This window comes from Lynx canadensis, chromosome B4, assembly GCF_007474595.2.
Source record: "Lynx canadensis isolate LIC74 chromosome B4, mLynCan4.pri.v2, whole genome shotgun sequence".
NCBI classification, from domain to species: Eukaryota; Metazoa; Chordata; class Mammalia; order Carnivora; family Felidae; genus Lynx; species Lynx canadensis.
Genome location: NC_044309.1, coordinates 79623021 through 79645553, shown reverse-complemented (window position 1 = coordinate 79645553; position 22533 = coordinate 79623021). Strand labels below are relative to the sequence as shown.

The following is a 22533-nucleotide window of genomic DNA, read 5'->3' as shown; positions in this document are numbered from 1 at the left end:
TTTAAATATTTTATCCAGCATTTTAGTTGTTTTCAGCAGGAAAGTTGATTCGAATAACATACCTTGTCATGTTCCCAAAAATTAAAGTGGTTTTGGGGTTTTTTGAAAACAGATTCCATCAAATTGCCTCTGTAAGCAATCCAAACTAGCATTGATTCACTTTTTTGTTTTGGAGTTTTTGTTTCTTTGGTTTTTCTTTTTGCCAATTAATGTATCCTTCCAAAAAGAATGTAATTTTTTCAAAATCAAGTAATTGAGAACATATTCTATAATATAATATGAGACTTTGTAAGAATTCAAATACAAAGCAACTTCCTCTTTTCTGAGTAATTATTTGGAGAAGATAAAACTTCACCTTATATTTTTTAAGGAAATATGGTATATGAAGGTTCTTTCACAATACCCAGCATAGAGCAAGTATTTAATAAATATTAGTCTTTCCCACCTCTCTTCAGCTCTTCAGGAACTCCCCTTTATAAAAAATCTAAGTGGTCCAGTTGTTTAAAATAATGTAAGACTGTTCCTGCTTTGGGTAAGTAGCATGGTCAGTATGACATTTCTCTAAGTCTCTTTCAGTCCACATTGGTAATCACATGAATTGTTCATACACGCGCACACACATACATATATGTGGCCATATAACTTTATAAGTTACTGAGTTTTACAGGGATTACTAGGAAGTATAACAACCAATATATTATATAAGAAACTTGAGTTTCATTTAGAAAATAAAATTTTTAGTTCCAAATAGAAATAGTCTTCTTTTTTTCACTTATACAGGACTTGTGAAGTTTTAAGAAAGAAATGAATAAGAACTTAATGTAGTGCCTTTCTTCGGTGATTTAGTGAGGGTGGGCCAGACTTTCCACGGTAGAATAGGCATATGTCTAGATACCAGGCCACTGGGCAGAGAATGTAAGGCTTAGGCCATAGCCACTTCACCATCATCTAAAACACATCACAGCAATTTTTGTTAAGATTGCAAGAGGATAAGGAGGCATAGGAGCCTTCCCCCATCCTCACTAAAGATTCATAATTGTTATCACCAGAACAACTTACACATTAAAATGGCTTTTTAAAAAAATCAATTATGTCTTTTTATTTTTGGCTTAAACAAAAATATTTATCATGGTTCTGAAGGCTAGAAGCCCAAGATCAAGTCATTGGCAGTTTTGGTTTCTTCAGAGTCCTGTCTCCTTGGTTTGTACACGGCAATCTTCTCTTTGTGTCTTCACATGGCCCTTCTTCTGTAAGTTCCAATGATGTCTTTTAATTCTTTCTTCTTCTATTCTGTGATTTCCCTGCTTGCAGAGTTCTGTCCATATTGGAGGAGACCAAAAAAAAAAAAAAAAAGATTCATAACATATTTAAAGTTTGAAGAATTCTTAGAGGGGCGCCTGGGTGGCGCAGTCGGTTAAGCGTCCGACTTCAGCCAGGTCACCATCTCGCGGTCCGTGAGTTCGAGCCCCACGTCAGGCTCTGGGCTGATGGCTCAGAGCCTGGAGCCTGTTTCCGATTCTGTGTCTCCCTCTCTCTCTGCTCCTCCCCCGTTCATGCTCTGTCTCTCTCTGTCCCAAAAATAAATAAACGTTGAAAAAAAAAATTAAAAAAAAAAAAAAGAATTCTTAGAGATGACTTAATTAAATACTTTCTTGTCCAAATAATTAAACTGAAAGGCCAGAGAGGTTATGAATTTTCCAAGGTTACAGGTCCACACTAGACTCCTGGACTTCTTGACTTCCTTGCCATTCACTACATATCCTTCTACACTATGCTGCCAGTTCCCTATATGCACCTCAGGGCTTTTCTCATCTGGACTTCATACTGGAGACAGTAAGGTGAGGGCAGATATTGAGGCCAGCTGAATGAAGTTCTTTACATTGCTAGGGGAATCAGAAGCATTGGGAATATAGAAGGTCTGCAGAGTTAGAAAAAGCAGGCTAGAGAGAGAGAATGGAGCAGGGTTAGGAAGTAAGGAAGGTCAGGACTGATGAGAGAGGGAAAAGCATTCCAGGTGGAGAAAACCAATATTTGGAATCTCAGTCCAAAGCAAGGATGAGATATGTTGGGGGTGGAGTACAATAACGATAGTGATAAAAATATGGAATTCTAATTCAAGTCAACAATGCTCAGCTAACGAGGAAAATTTCAAATAATACTTTCCTCTTCTGGCATAAGGAAGATATGAGAACAAACTAACATTCAAGAAACATTATAAAAGAATTAAGACACTTTTATCTGGAAAGATATGAGGGACATGGATCTCCTTTCTACAAAGGGAAGTAATGGCTAGAATTGCCATAGGAAATTAACAGGACAACAGGGCAAACAGATGTGCACATTAACCAAAAGACCCTGAAAATTCAGGAAATCTTGAAATAAGGTCTGGAGGAGACACCCTTCAGTCTGGGATGGGTTAAGTTCAGTCCTGCCTGGAGGCAGAGGGAGGGATGAAATGTCCTGTCACAGAGTCTAGAAGTCTGGATCAGGGCCGATTCATGGAAACAAAGCGTCTCATTATGGAGAGAGGTGGAGAACAACAGGAAAAATCCCCAACCTATTTGCCTGGGGCTTTCAAAGCAGCGTAGAAGCTCTCTGGCTTGATCAATTTTAGGCTCTGATTCTCACAAAAAAAGATTTCAGTTAAGCCAAAATGAAAGAACTCCTACTCCTAAGAACTCCTCACTGCAGTGAGACTTGGATCTCTCTTACTAGGAAGTTTAGCAATTGGGAATAACTTGCAAGAACAGTTTAGACACAACTGGGAATGGAAACAGAGAGAGGGATAAAATTATCACTTGGTTTGGGAATTTCGGATTCGGCTCTGAGGCCTTGATAGTTGTCAGAGGAGGTTGGTTAAGGGTCCTCCCAGCCTAGTGGCTATGTAAGAACCTGCTTCTGGGAACCCACAGTGAAGGCAGGGTGTGTCAGAGCGTGTGCTGAATTCCTGGCTTCAATTACAGACTACTAGGCGGCTGAAGAGTCTGTCATTGCCGATGTCATCACATTTACAAGATTCATAGGTCCCCTTTCCAGTAAGACACAAGAATGAGGGCCTCTCTGCACCTGCTGACATGTCCACCGCTGTGTGCTCGATGAAGATGCACATAATTGAGGGAAGTAGAAGTGAGGGTCTCTCTGGTGTGTCCACTCATTCCCACCAGGAGAATGAGAGGAAATGGGATCTTGGAGAACTTATGCTGAGCCTCCACTGCCCCGATGTAGCCTCTGTGTTATAGGCTAGAAAATCTTCAAGGGGAGAGATTTTTGTTTATCTGGAATGAAGGCAGAAGCATGGATAAGATTATTTCTCAAACTTCAATCGAAACACTCTATGATACTTTGCTGGTCTATGAATTGTCCTTTGCCCATTCAAATCCATTTAAATTCTTCTACTGCCAACATCCTGGTGGATTCAAAAGAGTATGGGTGCTCAGTCTGTCTTCTTCAACTAGTTGTTTCTAGGCTCTGCCCCTGGAGATACCATTAGAGAACTGGCAGGTATGGGGAACTGGCTTCTCCTCGCAAAGTGAAACTCCCAAACAACCAGCCCCACATTCTTCTCTGACTCATGCCACCAAACCCCCACCATGCCCTGCAGGTCAGTGGGCTGGGAACCCTGCCACATCTGGAACAATTGCAGCTGGGATAAGATGCCTATTCTGATAGCCAGGACACACCTCCTCTCATCCCCAGCCTTGGATCACTCTGTGGCCTGTGCCCCAGGTATTATGATAAGATGCAGCCAGAGATGGGCACAGGACAGTCAACAAGAGGTCTACCCTAGGGCTGCTGGCCTCATCTGCAGAGATCTGATCAGTCTCTGTGGTTCACCTCTGATTCCTCCACTTGCCATAATACAGAATCCTCCAAGCCCCTGAGAAGTAGGTGATTCTCATTATCCTAGTCAATGGATAAGAGCAGAGGCACACATAATTTTTTCACTTGTTGATTGCCCACCATGGGTCAAGTCCTGTGTTAAGTGGTGAGTATACAATGATGCACAAAATAGATGTAAGCCTTCTGTGCAGCTTACTGTCTAGTGGCAGAGCCCACAATTAAACAGATTCATAAATAAATATATAAGCTCAAATATAATTGGTATTTTAAAAAGTGAAGTAAATTCACATTACGTTACCTACACAGAGTCATTCATACACATACATGTGCAAACATTCCATCTGTGTCCCTCCCCAGTCCTAACACAATGTTTCTGCCAAACCCAAGGCAGTGAAAGTATGGAGTCTGCAAATCAGGAATGAAGAGTTGACCCAATGTTAGTATGAGAATTCACCTTGGCTATTCATCTAGATATGAAAATCATATCAAAAGTGGTCACAAAATTCTATTTGCACATCTAGGTTGAATACATTTCATCCTCAATTCCTCAAGGTCTTCCATCTCTGAAGCAGAAGGGAAAAAAAATCTTTGAGGAACCAGAGAGTCATGCAGTCTTAGGGAAGAGAGAGGCCTGAAAAGATCAGTGCAAATCACTCTAGCTTCCTCTCCCTATGTCCTATTCAAAATTCATTGAGGTATATGTCTGAAGGCAGAACTTTGGAGATAGTTTCATCCATTCCATTGCCTCCAAAATCATACAGATATTTGGTATTTGACCTAATTCTTGTAGCTCCCCAGATAAACTATACAATTTCCTTCCGTCACCTCAATAATCCACTCTACCGGGAAGTTCTTTCTTTGGAAATAGAAAAAAAATAGCATTTTTTCTTTCTCTATAAAATTTAATTTCTTTCTTGGTATTTTGTCTTTTTTTTAATGTTCATTTGTTTTGAGAGAGAGAAATATCAGGGGAGGAGTTGGGGGGGAGAGAGAATGCCAAGCAGGCTCCACGCTCAGCATGGAACCCGATGTAGGGCTCGATCTCACTACCCAAGTCAACTTCAAGAGTCAGACACTCAAGCAACAGAGCCACCCAGGAACCCTGGTATTTTGTCTTTTAAGCCAAATTTTAAACCTAAATTTATTTATTATCTTTCCCCCCTCATTCATATTTAAACATTATATGAAAAGTGGTCACTCTTTCCTTCTGCTTCAGAGGAGAGACCAGAAGACATCCAAGGTGGAAATATTTAAGTCTGGGAAGTTAGAGCCAGGACTCTCCTTCCAAGTGGTTACTTCACATAACCCATTAGTTAGTTTACATAATCATATTAAGAAGACCTCCCTCTAACAGGCTGGGAAGATCTAGAGGCAGTGTATATTTCCTCCCTTCAAGCATGATCCATCCAGAAAGGTAGAGGTCAATGGACATGGGGTGCCTGACATGGGGTAGAGGGCTCAGTTGGTTAAGTGTCCAACTCTTCGGTTTTGGATCAGGTCACGATCTCATGGTTTGTGAGATCAAGCCCCGAGTCAGACTCTGTGCTGACAGTGCAGAGCCTGCTTCAAATTTTCTCTCTCTTCCTTTCTCTCTGGCCCTCCCCCACTTGTACTCTCCCTCTCTCTCTCTCAAAATAAATAAATAAACTTAAAATTTTTTTTAAAAGGCCAATGGACAGATAGCAGGTGTGAACGTTTCTTTGCTTTACCACTAAATCTTGTTTTACAGGAAAAATGGGTAGACTAAAGAATGCAAGAAGCAATGTGACTGGGTAAGTTAACTTCTGCAGAGTCATTCTAGGATTCCAGAATAGAACCAAGCAAAATGAAGTACAGAGTCCATTTGGATAATTACAGCTGATATGTAAGCAATATTTAAAAAAAAAAAAACAAGCAAAAAAGAAAAAGAAAGAAACCCCTAGAACTTAAGAGTAGAGCAGAGACAGGTGTAGGCCCTTATTAATATAACTGGCCTTTATTCTTTACCACATTTAAAGGACCTTAGTAGATAGTAACCAGAGTCTCCCAAACTTCCATCCCTTTTTCTTAAAAGCTAAGGAAAAGAATAAAAATTTTAGTGTTCCAAAATTGAGCCTGGGTTAAGTGGCCAACTATTGATTTTGGCTCAGGTCAAGTCTCACAGCTCGTGAGATCTGTGATTTTCAGTCCAGGATTCTCTCGATTCTTTCTCTCCTCTCTCTCTCTCTGCTCCTCCCCTCCACTCTCTCTCTCTGTTCTCTATCTTTCTCTCTCTCTCCCACAATATATAAACATAAAAAATTTTTAGTGTTCCTAAAGTTATCTTATTTATTCCCCTGCCTCCAGCTGTGTTGGTCATCTAGTTTCTCTACCATTTCTACCTTAATCTCTCACTGGACCCATGTATTTTGATTTTTTTCTGCTTAGACCTTTGTGCTTCAGCCAAGATAACCCATTCACCAAGCCCCACACCTTGACTCATCCCCACATCCAAGCCTGTGATTGAACATTGTCTCCTATCCCCAAGAATGTTGTCTTCCTGGCCTCTACTTCCCACAGTCTCCCATCAAAATCCAGCTCAAAACTCTTTCCTCGAAAGAGTCTTCTTTATTAACTCCAACTGACCTAAATGACTTCTTTGTCCCTGTTTCATCTCAGTATTTAGTTTCCAAAATATTTAATTGCGTAAATTAGCACACGTGTGTGGTTTTATAGGATAGCTTGAGAAATGACATTTTCTGTCTCATTTGTTATACTATAAGTTCCTTGAGGGTGAGGACCACGTTTCCTTTTTCTTTCTTTTTTTTAAAGTTTATTTATTTATTTATTTTGAGAGAGAGAGAGATGGCACAAGGGAGCAAGGGGCAGAGAGAGAGGGAGAGAGAGAGAAAGACAGAGAAAGAGAGGAGAGAGAGAAGCGGGGCTTGAACTCACCCAATGCAGGGTTTGGGCTCACCTGATATGGAACTTGAACTAACAAACCATGAGATCATGAACTGAGCCGAAGTCAGATGCTTAACCAACAGAGCCACCCAGCGCCCCTAAGTTTATTTATTTATTTATTTTGAGAGAGAGGAGGAAATAACCAGAAGGGGAGGGGCAGAGAGAGAGAGGGGGACAGAGGACCTGAAGTGGGATCTACACTGACAGCAGAGAGCCTGATGCGGGACTCAAACTCATGAACTGTGAGATCATGACCTGAGCCGAAGTCGGACGCTTAACTGACTGAGGACCCAGGAGCCCCATCTTGTTTAAAAAAAAATCTAGTCTCCCCACTCCAATCCTTAGAGTTCTTCAGTAAATGCTAAAATTATGGTTGAGATGGACTAACTGCTCATCACAGAATGAGACACAAAATAACCTTTTTGTATCAAGTTCTGAGAGATGGACAAATAATGAAAGCAATATCAAGAATGGAGAGAATGGCTAGCAAAGGATAGACATCCTAATTCCGTGCTCCATCAGAGACTTCCAAACTTTCACTATTGTTTGGGAACATTTGATTAAGTAATTTCCCAAATCAGGCCAATATCCAAACTCCCACTCAAAAAGAACATGGAGCATAAGCTATATACAGGAGAAAAGCATGGTAATATGAGCAGCGTCTAATACATAGTAGACACTCCGCCAGTATTTGTGAAAGGGAGGGATAAAGAAAGTCAGCAGATTCTAAATTTCTCTTTATTGTTGCCTGTTAATGTTGGTTGACTTTCCAAGCAAGAGAAAGCTGGTCAATGACTTCTCTGACTAGAGAAACTGGAGGCTATGGGGTGGGTACCGAGTTAAAAAAAAAAAAAAGTAGTATCAATGTGGGGAAATGTGCTGTATGACAGGAAATAAGATACAGATAAACACAGAGAATAAACAGAAACATCACTAAAAGATTTGGGCTGAGGTCTAGTAATCATGCTATAGAAGATGAGGAAAGGTTAAGGACATTCCTGGAAAGGAGTCAGAGGATACTTTCTGGAGGAAAAAGAGGAGATAGTAAGCCAGAGTTTGGCAAGAAGGTAGCTACAGAATTGAGCACCGAGGAGTGGTACTGAAGAAGTGACCCATGTGGGCCATTGGCAACAAGAGAGGCTATCAGCTTATCTTAGATCAGAAAGGCCTTGGGGAACCTGGGTGGTTCAGTTGCTTAAGCGTCGTGATCTCACGGTTTTGACTCAGGTCATGATCTCACACTTTGTGGGTTTGAGTCCCACATCGGGCTCTGCACTGACAGGGCGGAGCCTGCTTGGGATTCTCTCTCCCTCTCAATCTCTCTCTCTGCCCCTCCCCGACTCGCTCTCTCACTCTCTCTCAAAATAAATAAATAAACTTAAAAAACAAAAAACCCAGAAAGGCCTTGTTGGAAGTCAGGAGAACTAATGGGGTGGGAGAGTGAGAAGTTGATGGGAGGAAATGGTAAGAGGCCTGGGAAGTTTAGTTTTGTCTTCTCTTAAGTATATGAAACATAACAGTCAAAAAGTAGCCCATTCTTCACGTCCTACCAACAAGCAAATGGGAGCAGAGCTGTGATCCCTTCCTTAGACACCTGACAGGAAAAGTGCTCTCAGCGACGTTATCATAGCATAAAGAAACAAGCTTGGCACCAAGAGCAAAGTGAATACCTCTAAGCAAAGACACAGCCCTTTTTGGCAACATACAAAATCCTTAAACTAATCTCATTCCTAGAAATCAGTTTCTTCCAATATTCAGCTGCTTCTCCCTTGATCCTTGTTTCCCCCTGAGTGTCTCTGCACGACATCCCTTCAAAAGGCCTTTGTCAAGCAGGAAAGCTAATCTCAACCCAGTCCAGAAACCTTCCAAGGATGAATCTGTTTTCAGGGCCTTCTCAAACTTTTCAGCTCTACCTGCAGTCTAACTTAGATTACTTTAGATGCTCTGTTTTTACCATAGACAGAAGTTGAGAATACCCAAAGACTGATTTGGACAGCGCAAGATGGTGACATGTTTGGGGAAAAACTATAAGAGTAAAATAAACATAAAAACACAGCTTTTTCATCCAGTGAACTGATATTTCTTAAGGACCCACTGTGCAAAGCATTATGCTAAACACAGAAAGGAATTTAAAGTTAAAGTAGATATAAACTCCACCTTCCAAAAGCTTACCATCTAGTAAAAGAGGCAAAAACATATATACATTACTCCAGTATAAAACAGTGCTACCATAGAGGTTCAAATAATGTGACATCATAGTTGGGGGAGAGACAGAAATAATTGTCACTAGAGAGATCTAGAAGTATTCTTGGAAAATAAGATTTTAAGCTAGGCTTTAAATGAAGGATAGGACCTTGATAGGTTGATAAGGAAAGGAATGGCATTCTAAAGAGAAAGGACAGCATGTGCAAAGGTCTGAGGGCAGAAGAGCATAGAACAAGTTCAAGAACCTCAAATAGACCCATGAGGGATAGTCCAGGTTATATGAAGGGATGGAGACATAAATATAAGTAGTGTCACAACAGAGTTTGGATTTTATTCAGTGTATAATAGAGAATCAATGAATTATGATGACCCATGTTTCTTTGAAATTCTCAGATAACTGATTCAACCTTTGAAGTTTGAGGACAAATAAACTTCAAGTTATCATATGGAAAATGACATTTCACATGGACTCCACCATGGAAGCTACTGTCTTTACTAAATTCATCTGCACCTATATAATTTCACTGGACATAAAAATGGGGGGTCAAGGAGGACTATAAAATCTCCCACTTTGAAAGGCCTTTAATAGAAAAGAAATTTTTATTCACCTCAAAGGTGATGGTAATAGTTTTGTTTTCGGTCAGAAGGCTCATTCAGCTGGCCACAAAAAGTCTTTTCATGGATACAGGCAGACAATGGGACAGATACTAACTGCAAATAATACAATGTTGAGGAACTATAGAAAAATGGAGTCCTAGAGGCCACCTAAGGCCAATAAGGCAGCTCTCTGGTGGAAGAGACTTTAAGACCAGTTATATAAAGAGGAAAAGGCCAGGGCTGAACAGAGAGGACAGAGAAACCTCCTAAGTTTGAAGGAGGAGGGAATTGCCTGTATAAACGTTTGGAGACAAGTCCCAGCAAGCACATGTGGTGAGTGTCATGTGTGGGAGACACAGAACAAATGAACTCAGCTGGAATGGACAGTCTGTAACAAGAGCTAACAAGGATTCAGTCTATAGGTAGACCAGTTTCCAGCACAAAAGCAAGAGTCAACACTGAATGCTACTCTTGGCCTCTCTAGAAAGAGAGGTAAGGGTTTTAGTCTCCATTTTTCCCTTACACTTTCATGAGATGTGGGTTACATTCCTGGTTGTTCTGGACATTGACTCATCCTCCTGTAATGAATCTGAGTGTCCTAGGGTATGATTCTGTCTATTGTACTGAGGGATAAAGTGAGGCCAGGGAAGAGAAGACTGTTGGAAACAAATTCAAATTATACTTAAGAACTAAGCTCTGCTTGGGCTAAATTTACATTATTAGAACTTCACTCCTCACCCTCCTTTTCCTCTGTTTCCGCTGAACATCCCTTAAGGGAATGCTGAATTCTACTCAAGCCAGGTAAGGGAGTGGTTAGATGTCAAAGCAGAGGTTATTACAGAATGACTTCCATGATTTGGGTTAGCTGCCTGCCATAGCCCAGACTCCCTAGTCTCATTTCTAATCCCATCTGCATTCACAGATGCAAGTGGCTACCATGGATATTTCCTGAAAAGTCTGAATGCTGGAGAAGAAACTGCTCATTGACCATTGTGAACAATCAGTGAAGCCATGTTAGCCCTAAACCATGAAGAAAAACTGAGTTCAGTTTTGCTGAGTAGAGCAAAACTATCGTACAGCCCAACTGCAATTAGAAGCTGGGGACTAAGGCGTCCCTGAAACCCAGCTGGGGAATCTCTCCCTCATGTTCTTTCTGAGCTCCACATTCTACCACAGAAGACAGTAAAAAGGAGGTTGCCCCACACCCTTCTGCAGAAAAAAGGTACATTTTGGGATGGTTTGGAGGCATCAAAATGGTAAGCAATTTTAGGGTACAATTAAGACCTGGCTGCTGAACCCTACAATAAATTACCATCAAAGGCACTCACACGTCAATAGGGGAAAAAAAACACATGTGCTTGCAAGACGATGTGTGTTTGATGCTCATAAAAAAGATAAAAATATAGGTCATCATCATGTAACGAGCTTGTAGGTGTCAGAACGTGTGCTGTTGGGGGAGGTAAGGGAGTGGAAATGGAGAGGGATCAGCAAACCAGAAAGAAGCTGCAAATCAGACTCCTATCTCCAAGTTCTTCCCTTTGGTCGAAGTCCACAGATGCGCCATGGGGGCACAAACAGACCCTTCCCCCATTTTTTTTTATTTCAGGGGACATCCCCTTCCTTGCACCCCCCAGCCAGATTTCCAACATATTAATCACCTCTCCCATTTTGAAATCAGCCGGTCAGGGTATTATTCAAGCATTGTTAATGACACCATCGGCCAAGGTATCAATTAGGCAAGTTGGGATAAGAAGAGCAGAGAATAGGGCTGGCCAGAGAGCAGAACAAGTCTGTTTTGGTGTAAGTAACCCACATGTCCACAAGAGCTCCTAGCTCCCCTTAAAGGCAACTGCAAATGCACTGAATTCTCCAGTCAAACCAAAACTCTACTTCCTAAGTATCCCCTACCATGCCCACTCAGTCATCCCTTAACTGGACTTTACCTATTCACATCAAATCACTCAGGATATGCAGGCAAAGGCTATGACTAACCAGCTCTGGGCAGAGCGATTCCTGTGGTTGAGTCCTAACATGGAGGGAATGCTCCCCCAAACCACATTCTGAACTTACCTTAAAATCTAGCTCAATGTTTTCTCATCTGGGAAGCTTTTTTTTTTTTCAAATAAGGAAAGTCTTCCTATTTGTTAATTCTTTATTTTAAAATTCAAGATAAGGATGTTATTTTCTTCAGCAGACTGAGAATTTCATGAAGACCAGAGATTTTTTTTTTTTTTTTTTTTTTTTTTTTTTTTTTTTTTTTTTTTTTGATCTCTCTGCCTCAAACACCTACCTATTCTCCTCTCAGTCAGGACAGGCTCTGTTCAAAGGGGCTGTTCTGAACATGTGGGTGTAACAGCTACTGAAATTTGGATTCTGGAGAAAGGAAGGAAACAAAGACTAGAATCAAAACTACAACATAGTAGGAGTCAATTCAGTCATCAAGATGTCAGATTTCCTTCCCATTATATACTTAGGGAGGTTTTCGGAGTGTTTTGTTCTAGACTCCAGTCTTGAGTCATTCCCCAGCTCCTTCTCACCTTTCCACTCTCCAGATGGATATAAGTCCTCCATGGCTTTCTATCCACACCCACCAATTATCCAGATCTTCAGACAGATGTGAGAGACTAGAGTAGGACAGGAGGTCAATGTTTCATATTTTTAGTGGCTTTCGTCCAAAAGAAGGTGGCTGGGCCAAACACCACAACCAAAACTAGAAATCTCAATAAAAAATATTCATGTTAGGGAGTCTTGACGATGCCATTCCTAACTATTAGACTGACTAGGAAAGTGAACAGGTTTCCCAGACATTTTCCCAAAAGACTTAGCTCCTTGAGTTTCTTTATGCCCTTATTCTCTGCCCTTTTTTCTCCTCTAATGTCTTCCTGCAACTTCACCCTAAACTCCAAAGTACTAAGTTGTAGTCGCCCATAGAAAATAAACACATAAACTTTCAAAATGGAGCAGCCGGTGTTTTTAAGATGGAGAATCAACAAAAAATTTTTTTTTCAATTACCTTGTATTTTCCCTAAGGGCAGGCACTATATTATAATTTTCTCTTTTAATAAAAGCTTTATTGAGATATAATTCACATACTATATGATTCACCTATTTAAAGTGTACAATTCGGTGATTTGTAACATAGTCACAGTGTTGTGCAACCACATCACAATCAATTTTAGAATATTTTCATCACCCCAAAGAGGGATCCTGTATCTGTTAGCTTCCCACTGCCCCCAACACTCCTAGCTCTAGGCAACCACTAATATACTGTCTCGTTTTATAGATTCACCTACTTGGAACACTTCATGTAAATGGAATCATATGATATGTGGTCTTTTGTGATTGGCTTCTTTCTGTTAGCATGTTTTCAAGATTCATCCATGTTGTAGCATGTATCAGTAGTTTGTTCCTTTTTTATTGCCAAATAATATTCCATTATATGAATAGTCCCCTTTTTATTTCTTCAGTTGATCGACATTTAGGTTGTTTTCACTTTTGAGCTATTATGAATAACACTGCTATGAACATTCATATACACGTTTTTACAGGAACATATGTTTCCATTTCTCTTGGGCATATACTTAGGAGTGGAGCTGCTGGGGTCTCATGGTAACTCTAGGTGTAACATTTTGAGAAACTGTCAGACTGTTTTGCAAAACAGATGTATCATTTTATAGTCCCACCAGCAATGTGTGAGGGTTACAATTTGTCCAATCCTCACCAACAGTTATTATTATCTTGTTTTTATTATTATTATAGCCATCCTAGTGGTTTTGATTTACATTTCCTTGAGAGCTAATGATGTTGAGCCTATTTTTATATGCTTATTGGCATTTGGAGAAATGCCTATTCAGATACTTTGCTCATTTTTAATTGGGCTATTTGTCTTTTTATTATTGAGTTATAAGAATTCTTGGTATATTGTGCATACAAGTCTCTTATCAGATATATGACATGCAGATATTTTCTCCTCCTCTGTGGGTTGTCTTTTCACTTGATAGTGTCCTTTGAAGAAAAGAGTTTTAAATTTTGATGAAGTCCAGTGTACCTATTTTTCCTATCTTATTGTGCATTTATCTAAGAAACCATTACCTAACCCAAGGTCATGAAGATTTGCATGTGTTTATCTCTAAAAATCTTACAGTTTCAGCTCTTACATTTAGGTCTTTGATCCATTTTGAGCTAGTTGTTATATATGGTGTGAGGTAGGAGTCAAAATTCTTTTTTTTTTTTTTTTTTTTTTTTTGCATGTGGCTCGCCAGTTGTCACAGGACCACTTAAAAAGACTATTCTTCCTCCACTGGTTTGTCTTAGCACTTGTGTTGAAAATCAGTTGGCTGTAAATGTAAGGATTTATTCTTGGACTCTCATTGTATTCCATTGATCTGTAGGTCTATCTTTATGCCAGGACCATACTCTCTTGATTACAAGTATTTTTAAAAATTTTTTAAATGTTTATTTTCTGAGAGAGACACAGCATGAGTGGGGAAGGGGCAGAGAGAAAGAGAGAGACAGAGAGACAGAATCTGAAGTAGGCTCAGGCTCTGAGCTGTCAGCACAGAGCCCGATGTGGGACTCAAACTCATGGACCATGAGATCATGACCTGAGCTGAGCTGAAGTCAGACTTTCAACTGACTCAGCCACCCAGGCCTCCCTCAGAGTATAATTTTTATATGTGTTTTGTTAAATTTATTCCTAAGTGTTTTATTATATCTGATGCTATTGTAAATGGAATTATTTGTCTTAAGTTCACTTTCAGATGATTGTTTATTGCAAGTATTATAATTTTATTTTAAATAATATAGTGATAAGCATAATTACTTACAGAGCACCTACCATGTGAAAAGTACGCTGCCAGGTTGAATGGGAAATAAACAGTATTAAGACTTAGTTCCTAAACGCAAGGAATGTACAACCTACCTAACTAGAAACAATGCTTTACACAGGTTTCACCTGTAAAATTTTTTGAAAGTATTTCAAATATTTCATCTTACTTGATTCCCAAAATTCCATTCATTCACTTATTCAAAGGTATTTACTGAATGACTAATGCATGGAAGCACTTTGCTAGATGCTGGCAATTAAATGGAGAGGAAAAAACAAACACAGTCCCCATCTTCATGAGTACTACTGTCAAATTAGAAAGACAGATATTAATCAAATACAAATTAAAAATTGTGATAAGTATCATAAAAGAAAGTAGGTAAGGAAGTAAGTAGGTTGAACAGTAAGTAGGGTAGGAATTATTACACCTATTTTGCAGAAGAGAAAACTGAGGTAAACAGGGGTATTCTAGACAGAAAGAGTAAGAATTCTGTAAGAAGGATTAGACCCTTCAGCTTTAACATTGAGTTGTTTGATTAGACCTACAACATTTAATTTTTGTCTCCTCCTTTTGGCCTGTGGTAAGGGAAAGAAAGAGGCAACATGATCAACAGGGATATGAGCCGTCCTGTTGCAACCAGGTCAGGACCCTTTGGCCACCAGTCTCCTTCTGTGCTAGACTCAAGCAGAGAGAAACAGTATTCTATGAAGTAGGACACTATGTGGTCTCTGAACCCTGCCTGCTGCTTCTCTGCTCTAAGCACTGCATGGTTTTAAACTGTTTTTCAGCACTGGGTGAACTAAGTCAAATGAGTTCTATAATATTTCACTTTCCCCAGGTTCCAGCCTTCTCTGTACTAGTCAATCTGTCCTAACTTTTGCCAAAAAAAAAAAAAAAAAAAATCAGTCTGAAGTTATAAATCCTCTTCCAAATAATTTTAAAATATCTTTAAAAAGATTTACAGAAAATTGGGAAAGGATAAAGGTTATAGGGAGCTAACATTTCATGAATGGATCATAGAATGAAAATCTTGGCTTTATTTCTTATGTATTATTCACACACTGGGTGGAGGGACAGTATATTTTATTTAGCCAGGGAAGTGGAGATGTGGAATTCATCCAGGATCTTCTCCTAATTTCCTCTTGACAAACAGTGATAGGGTCAAGTCACAAACTGCAATTGCAGACCCTGGACCAAAACCTAGACCTACTGACTCCTATTACAGTGCTTTTGCCACTGCAGAGACTTAATCGGGGCACCTGGGTGGCTCAGTCAGTTAAGCGTCCTACTTTGGCTCGGGTCATGATCTCACAGTTCGTGAGTTTGAGCCCCATGTTGGACTTTCTGCTGTCAGCAGGAACCGCTTGGATCCTCCATTTCCTTCTCGCTCTGCCCTTCCCCCACTAGCAGTCTCTCTCACTCTCTCTCAAAAATAAACATTAAAAAAAAGAGACTTAACCAATCCTTGATCAATTCACTCAACGAGCATGGTATCATACGAAGGAGTAGGAGCTAACAACGACGAATGAAATAAAGTTCTAACTCTCATCAATTGCTCCCCCTTGAGAATCCACCCTCACCTTGCCCCCATCCCGATTGCTCCTTTGTGCTTTCATAATACCTCATGCATTGTTTCTTTCACTATGCCTTACACATTGTATTATCCCTATTTGTCAACATGTCCATTTCTTCCATGAATACTGTGAGTACCTTGCGGACAGGACCTTGTTCTCTGCTACCCTAGAACTGCACACAGCACCTAGCACATAATGGGAGCTCAATAAATCTTTGCTGAATGAGTAAATGAATAGCTGGTACAGGACTCCTTGCCCCACTTCATTCTGCTGGTACAAACCTATTGGTATGTGACCACATACATCCCAGGTAAAAACTGGAAATCTGATATGTCCACATTCTGATGAATGGCATCACCAGTAGCATGGATGAAATAGAACAGCATCCATGAAAACTAACAGAGCAATTTGACTCTCTCTTCCTACATACCCAAGCCAAAGCGGATTCAAATAAAACAACAAAAATGTTTCATGTGGATGTATTTAATAAAGCGGGATGTTTGTGACCAAACAATTCAGAAAACTCTCTTCTATATTATCTTATCATTTTGGTTTTGCCAACAAGTTAAAAAGAACAGTTAGGGGAATGAGATGCATATTTAAAGCTAAGTTGTTGCTGAGCCAACCCAGAGAGAGAGGAATCTTATTAAAACTCATCTATGTTATTTTTCATAAAAAAACAGTCATAAATGGACCTTTAAAGCTGTGTCTTGGAAGACTCTGTAGTTGGCTCAGCCCAGTCTGTCTGCGGGAGACAGGAAGGTGGTAGTGGATGGCTTCCCTCCTGCTCTCCACCGTGTGACTCTGGAGGCAGTTTGGAGACACACAGTTCCAATATCTGTCCCAGCTTCAGATACAGAATCAAACTGGGAGGTAAGCAGAAATGTCATAGAAATTAGATAATGATTTTGTAGTTGTTTGTAAACAATGTCTTAGGCAAGCCCTTTTGGGACAAAAGCACATCTCTACATATGTAAGCATGTATCTCCTATGTGGATAATGTGTGCTAGTCTGTTCTTGTCTCTGGAGACTGCTTAGGTTTGCTTCCTCCATTGGGCTTCTGTCAGTCCAGCCTGGAAAGACATTAGGTAGTCTGACAAAAGGGAGTGTGCATGCACCTGCATGTGTGCGCACCTGCGCTTATGTGTGTGAGGATGATAAAGAATGAGAGATTCGACTCTGACTTCATCACAAAGCCAAACTGAATTTTTTCTCTTAGCTCTCTCTTGCATAGTTGTCTGCTATTTTTCCCTTCAAGAGTGCAAAAATAATTGAAAGTGGACCCAACAGGTCCTACTAGCTATTGACCACACACCTGCACCCCCAAAAGCAAAATGAAGTTCATTCAACTGGTTCACATTTTTAGGGGGAACCTCTACGTAACACCAAATAAGTAAAGATTTTAGAACTGGATTTTACATAATTTGTAAGCACAGATTAGCTAAGACCCAAAGTAGATTATTTGAGTCTGAATTGCTCACTCTGGCTATCCATAAAGACTCAGTACCCTCTCTCTGAAAAAAGTTTACATGGACAACAAACATCTATCTACAAAATAGAAAATATATACATAATTGATATATCTAAGTACTTGGAAGCATCAAGATATCAGTGAAATTTTCAGTCAAAATATGAAAATAGCTACAATTTCCAAAACCTATGCCTGAGAAATCTGCATAATTACCTCCATGCCCCACAGAGCTAGTGAGGTTATATAAATATATTTATATACCACTCTACTTAAATCTATGCACATGCACATAAACATTAGGTAAGCCACCAATATATATAACCTATATATGTTTATATGCTGAGATATATGGGGATTCATAGGCACATTTATGTTATTTATTTTATTAATTCATTTATTGGATTTCTATTAGACATGTCTGTTTTGGTTTATTATCTAGTGTGAATCTAGCCTCACACAGTCCTGCCCTCTCTCTTCTCATATTCCTGGCTGCCAGGAGGGTTTGTACCCTGAAGCCTGGCGTTTTTAGCTACTTTCTTTAAACTGGGGAGAAGGCTAATCATGGCTTAAATGAACCCATAAATGCTGCCCAAGTTCCTGGAATGTTCCTGCAGGGTCTGTCCTCTATACAATAACCTCTCTAAATAATCTTTTTTCTTTATGTAAACTGGGACAGTCCTACAATAGAACGGCCCCCTCTCTTGGAATGACAGAAGAGGGGAGCAACCATGACTTTCCGTCCCACCCAAGTTTAACTGTAACTCAGTTTGGATAGAAGTGACAAAACAGAAGAGACTCATAAATATGGAGAACAAACTGAGGGTTACTGGAGGGATTGTGGGAGGGGGGATGGGCTAAATGGTTAAGGGGCATTAAGGAATCTACTCCTGAAATCGTTTCACTATATGCTAACGAATTTGGATGTAAATTTTTAAAAATAAAAAATTAAATTAAAAAATTAAAAAAAGAAGTGACAGATAAGCACTCTGCCCCTACACTTACATTATTTAAAATAACTATACAATGAGCCAAAAAGTCAAATTAGGCAGTTGAATTTGGGTTTCATGACCGTGTTTGCGTGTCTTTACTAATCACCAAATCCCCACCACTGGGTCCCTAACCCTGCATGTTAGCTGCACACGAGCACCGAGGAGTTTTAAAAAATACCTACGCCCAGGGACTCCCTGGTAGGGTGCAGAGCCTCCTTCAGATCCTCTGACCCTCCCTCTCTCCCCCTTCTCTGCTTGTGCTCTCTCTCTCTCTTGCTCTCAAAAATAAACATTTAAAAAATGCTGATGCCTAGACCCCACTCCACACCAGCTGAATCCATACATCCCGAAATAGGCATTACGCTGATTAAACGTTCCCTTAGCTGATTCTGATCCACAGTGAGCGTTGAGAGCCACTTATGTACACTGACCTAATTCAGTATAAGCCAGAGAGGTATCCCAGGGATTGGGGGCTGGGAGACGATCAGGGCAATGCTAGCCGAAAACAAACCAACACAAAACAAAGTAAGGTTCCTTTCACAGAAACATTTTTCACCCTATTAATATCCGCTCACAAAGATACGGCTGAAGAAACTGGGCTGGAAGTGGGTCAGGGAGGGGGGAGGGGGATGCTCGTCTTTTAGAAGCCTCACATCCGGGAACCCATTCCCAGAGCAGTTACGAGGAGAACTGGGGCGTGCGCGCACACACGAACACGCGCATGCACACATACACACCATGTGACTGCAAGCAACTTAAAACAAAAAAAAATTTGTTTAATTGAATTTCGGGGCCTGGGGAAGATCTGAACCTATAATTATTTCTTAGCAAACTTGCTGAACACAGGGTTTCCCTCCTCTGGGACGAGATGAGACGGGTAGCATAATGAACCCTCTTTAATTAAAAAATAAAAATGTTTTAGGATAATCATATTCTTCCAAGTTACATTATTTTTTTAAAGGAAAAGAAGGATGGTGAGAAAAATGTCTATTTTAAATGCCTGGTGTTAGGCTACCTCAAACGGTCTTGTTTCTCATTCAACCTTCTAGATTCAAAATTGGGTCCTTACGGGAGAGGTGGAAACCCTCCACTGTTCCGGGTGGGAAGCTAACTCTTCATCACCCCAGCTGTAGTCCCTCTTCCCTTAAAAGCAACAGGCAGCTTCAGCGTCGATTGATGCCAGCCAAGCAAAACTGCAGGCAGGGAGCAGAAGTTGAGACCAAAACGGAGCTCTGAGCCCAACAGCCCTCTGACCGACTTTTATGAGATTCTCTAGTAACTGTTCTGTTCATGCACTGTTCATGCCTCATGCTTCATGCACTGTTCATGGTTCCCATTGTAGACTTCTTCCCTGGCTCCTTAGGAGGTATTTGGGATGTGGATACACAGACAGAAGTGAGCAAATACTCACCTGCATCCTAGGACTATGGAGGTGGCAGGGAGGGGAAGGTAGACAGAGGCACATTCTTTTATTAACTGAAAATGTCTCTCTTCAGACATGGGAACAAAACAGAGATGTCCATGGAATTGGGATGGGAGGGATTTCATCCTGCATTCTACCTCTCAAAGGGATCTACATGTATTGGCGGCCTTGAGGGACAGTCTGTGATCATCCACCAAGGTAAATAGAAGACATCTAATTCAGGACGTTTCTTTTGTTATTTTCATTTTCTTTGAATCCTATTTCCTCTTCTACTTTTTCTGGGTCCAACGGCCCTATCACTGAAATTTATGCATCTAACGAAGATCTCTCTTTTTTTTTTAAGAGAATAAGTAACGTATTGGAAGATCTAAATGAAAATCCTATTTTTCCCAAGCTTTTCCTACCCCATTTCCCTGAAAAGAAAAAGTAAAGATGTAAAGGAGCTAAAACCTATTACTGTCACTGACTTCACACCAAAGATTACATTCTCATAGAATGTGTCTATACTCCCAAGGGCAGGCATAGTGGCTAATAGTGGGCAGCTTCTTTAGCCACTTAAAATACATTGAAGCTCTTTCCCTAGGCAGTGTAGATCTATGTTCTCACAGCTAAATGGGAGACATCTACACTCCAAACTACATTTAGACATACACACACACATCCATGTACATGTTTCCTCCCTATAATCCTGACACTTGAGATGCATTCACTGATCTCAGTTGCATCTACATCAGATACCCTGGGATCCATTTATGATTTTTTAAAGTGTATTGATTTTATTTTTGAGGGAGAGAGAGAGCGCGCGCAAACAGGGCAGGGATAGAGAGAGAAAGGGAAAGAGAGAGAATCCCAAGCAGGCCCTGTGCTGTCAAAGCAGAGCCTGTTGTAGGGATCAATCTCACTAACCTAGAGATTGTGACCTGAGCCAAAATCAAGAGTGGGACACTCAACTGACTGAGACACCCAGGAGCACCCATTTATGATCTTAGAAAGGCAAAAGGAAGGTGGATGAACATTTTCTTCCTTCAAAAAATGCAGAAGTGGATAGGTAAAAGTAGTGGGAGTGGGAAACCCATTTTCTGAGACTTTATAAGGCAAAGTAAAGCAAGTGTGTGCGCTTTCTCCCTCTCCCTCTCTCTCTCTCTCTCTCTCTCTCTCTCTCTCTCTGCCTGCACCAGGAACATTCACCTGCTCTGGCTGAATGAAAAACTGAAGAGCCTGGAAATCTACCAGTGGGGAGGGACCTCATAGTCAACAGCCTAGAGAGCTTTGCCCTGGCCAGGTCTACACCTGCCCAGGGAGAATTTTGGTAATTTTAATAAAACCAAATTAAATCTTAAAGTAAGACCAGTTGGTGATTCAGTAGGGATGGCCCCAGACCATTATGGAGTGACTATAAAATAAAAATTATAGATGGATAAGAATAGGAGCAAAGCAAATAAAATCATTTTAATGGAGGAGAGAGGGAGCATGGCAGAGAAGAGGAAAAACTGCCAACTATGAAGAGGAGGTTGTTTACAGGATTCTCCAGGTAAATGGCTTTCGAGATGGGGGCCTGCTGATGACAGAGAAGATCGGTGCAGATCCTGGGATTTGTGCATCTTTGAGGAAAGGGGGGATGCTTGAGTGAAAACGCCATTCCACCCAAGCAGAGAAAGGGCAGAGAGGCCTGTGGTGCTGGAGAAGGGAGAGGGATATGAAGGAGAGCAAGCCAGTGAGATCCCTGCACACAGAGGAGCTTATCTTTTAATTACCAGAGCAAGTTTGGATATGAGACACTACTGTGCACTTTCTGTACACATTTTAGTCCTTTCTCATGACATCCTGTGAGATGAATTGTCTATTACTCAACTCAGATTTGGAAACTGAAGCTCAAAGGGTCAAGTAAGTTTCCCAAGGTCAAAAAACTCAAATATGGAGGATCTATGGTTTGAACCCTGTCTGGGTCACTCCAAAGCCCAAGCATATTCTTTCTATCACCATGAAAGAGACCGAATATAACACTGATATTTCCCAAAGAGGCACAGATCTGAAAAGACACTCAGTGTCAGTTTGTCCAGTTGACGGCTCCATATGCTAAATCCCTGACCTCCTTGCTGGAGCCCCTTCCCTGGCCTGAGCACCACTGTGCGCAGGGCGTCTTTGGCTGAGGTTGGCTTCTTTCTACCCCAGAACCACTTCACCAGAAGAAGACATCAAAGATTGCAGCAGAGCCATAAAGAGAGGGAGGGTGTTAGGAGGGAGCCACCCTGGGCTTGTAAACTGGGTGGGGGGGACCCACCCATTTGTCAGGCGACGCTGCACCTCACTTTCCCCAAAACCTGAGACCTCAGCTCTTGCTTCAGGGCAGGCAGTGAAGCAAAGTGCATGTGGCGAGAGCTAGGAGGACACACAGGGTTTGGAGCCATTCTGACATGGAAATGGGGCTACATCTATCTATCTCCACTACTCTCGTGAAGCCAAGACATTCAGGTGGGTTCGTTTGAGACCTTGGCTGTAGTTTCGGTTCTGCTGCCCTGCGACTGTAAGCAGCTTCTCCCTGTCCCCTCAGCCTCTTTACCTTGTTCTAGAGTAAATCATCACTGCCCTTCCCCTCACCTTGCTAAATGGCAGACTGGAGACCACCAGTGGAGGCAATCCACATGGCCCAGCCAAATTCTCTGTGCTGCAGCCAGGCTACATGTCT

At 40.9% G+C, this 22533-nt stretch overlaps 1 long non-coding RNA gene across 2 annotated transcripts in view; it reads right to left on the bottom strand.

Moving 5' to 3' along the window:
* Positions 1-420: 420 nt before the first annotated feature.
* Positions 421-22533, bottom strand: part of LOC115519064 — a 111471-nt gene continuing 89358 nt past the window's right edge. For both annotated transcript variants that reach the window (XR_003970382.1, XR_003970380.1), the window contains exon 3: positions 421-1315. This is a non-coding gene — a long non-coding RNA (uncharacterized LOC115519064). The remainder of the gene's footprint in view (positions 1316-22533) is intronic.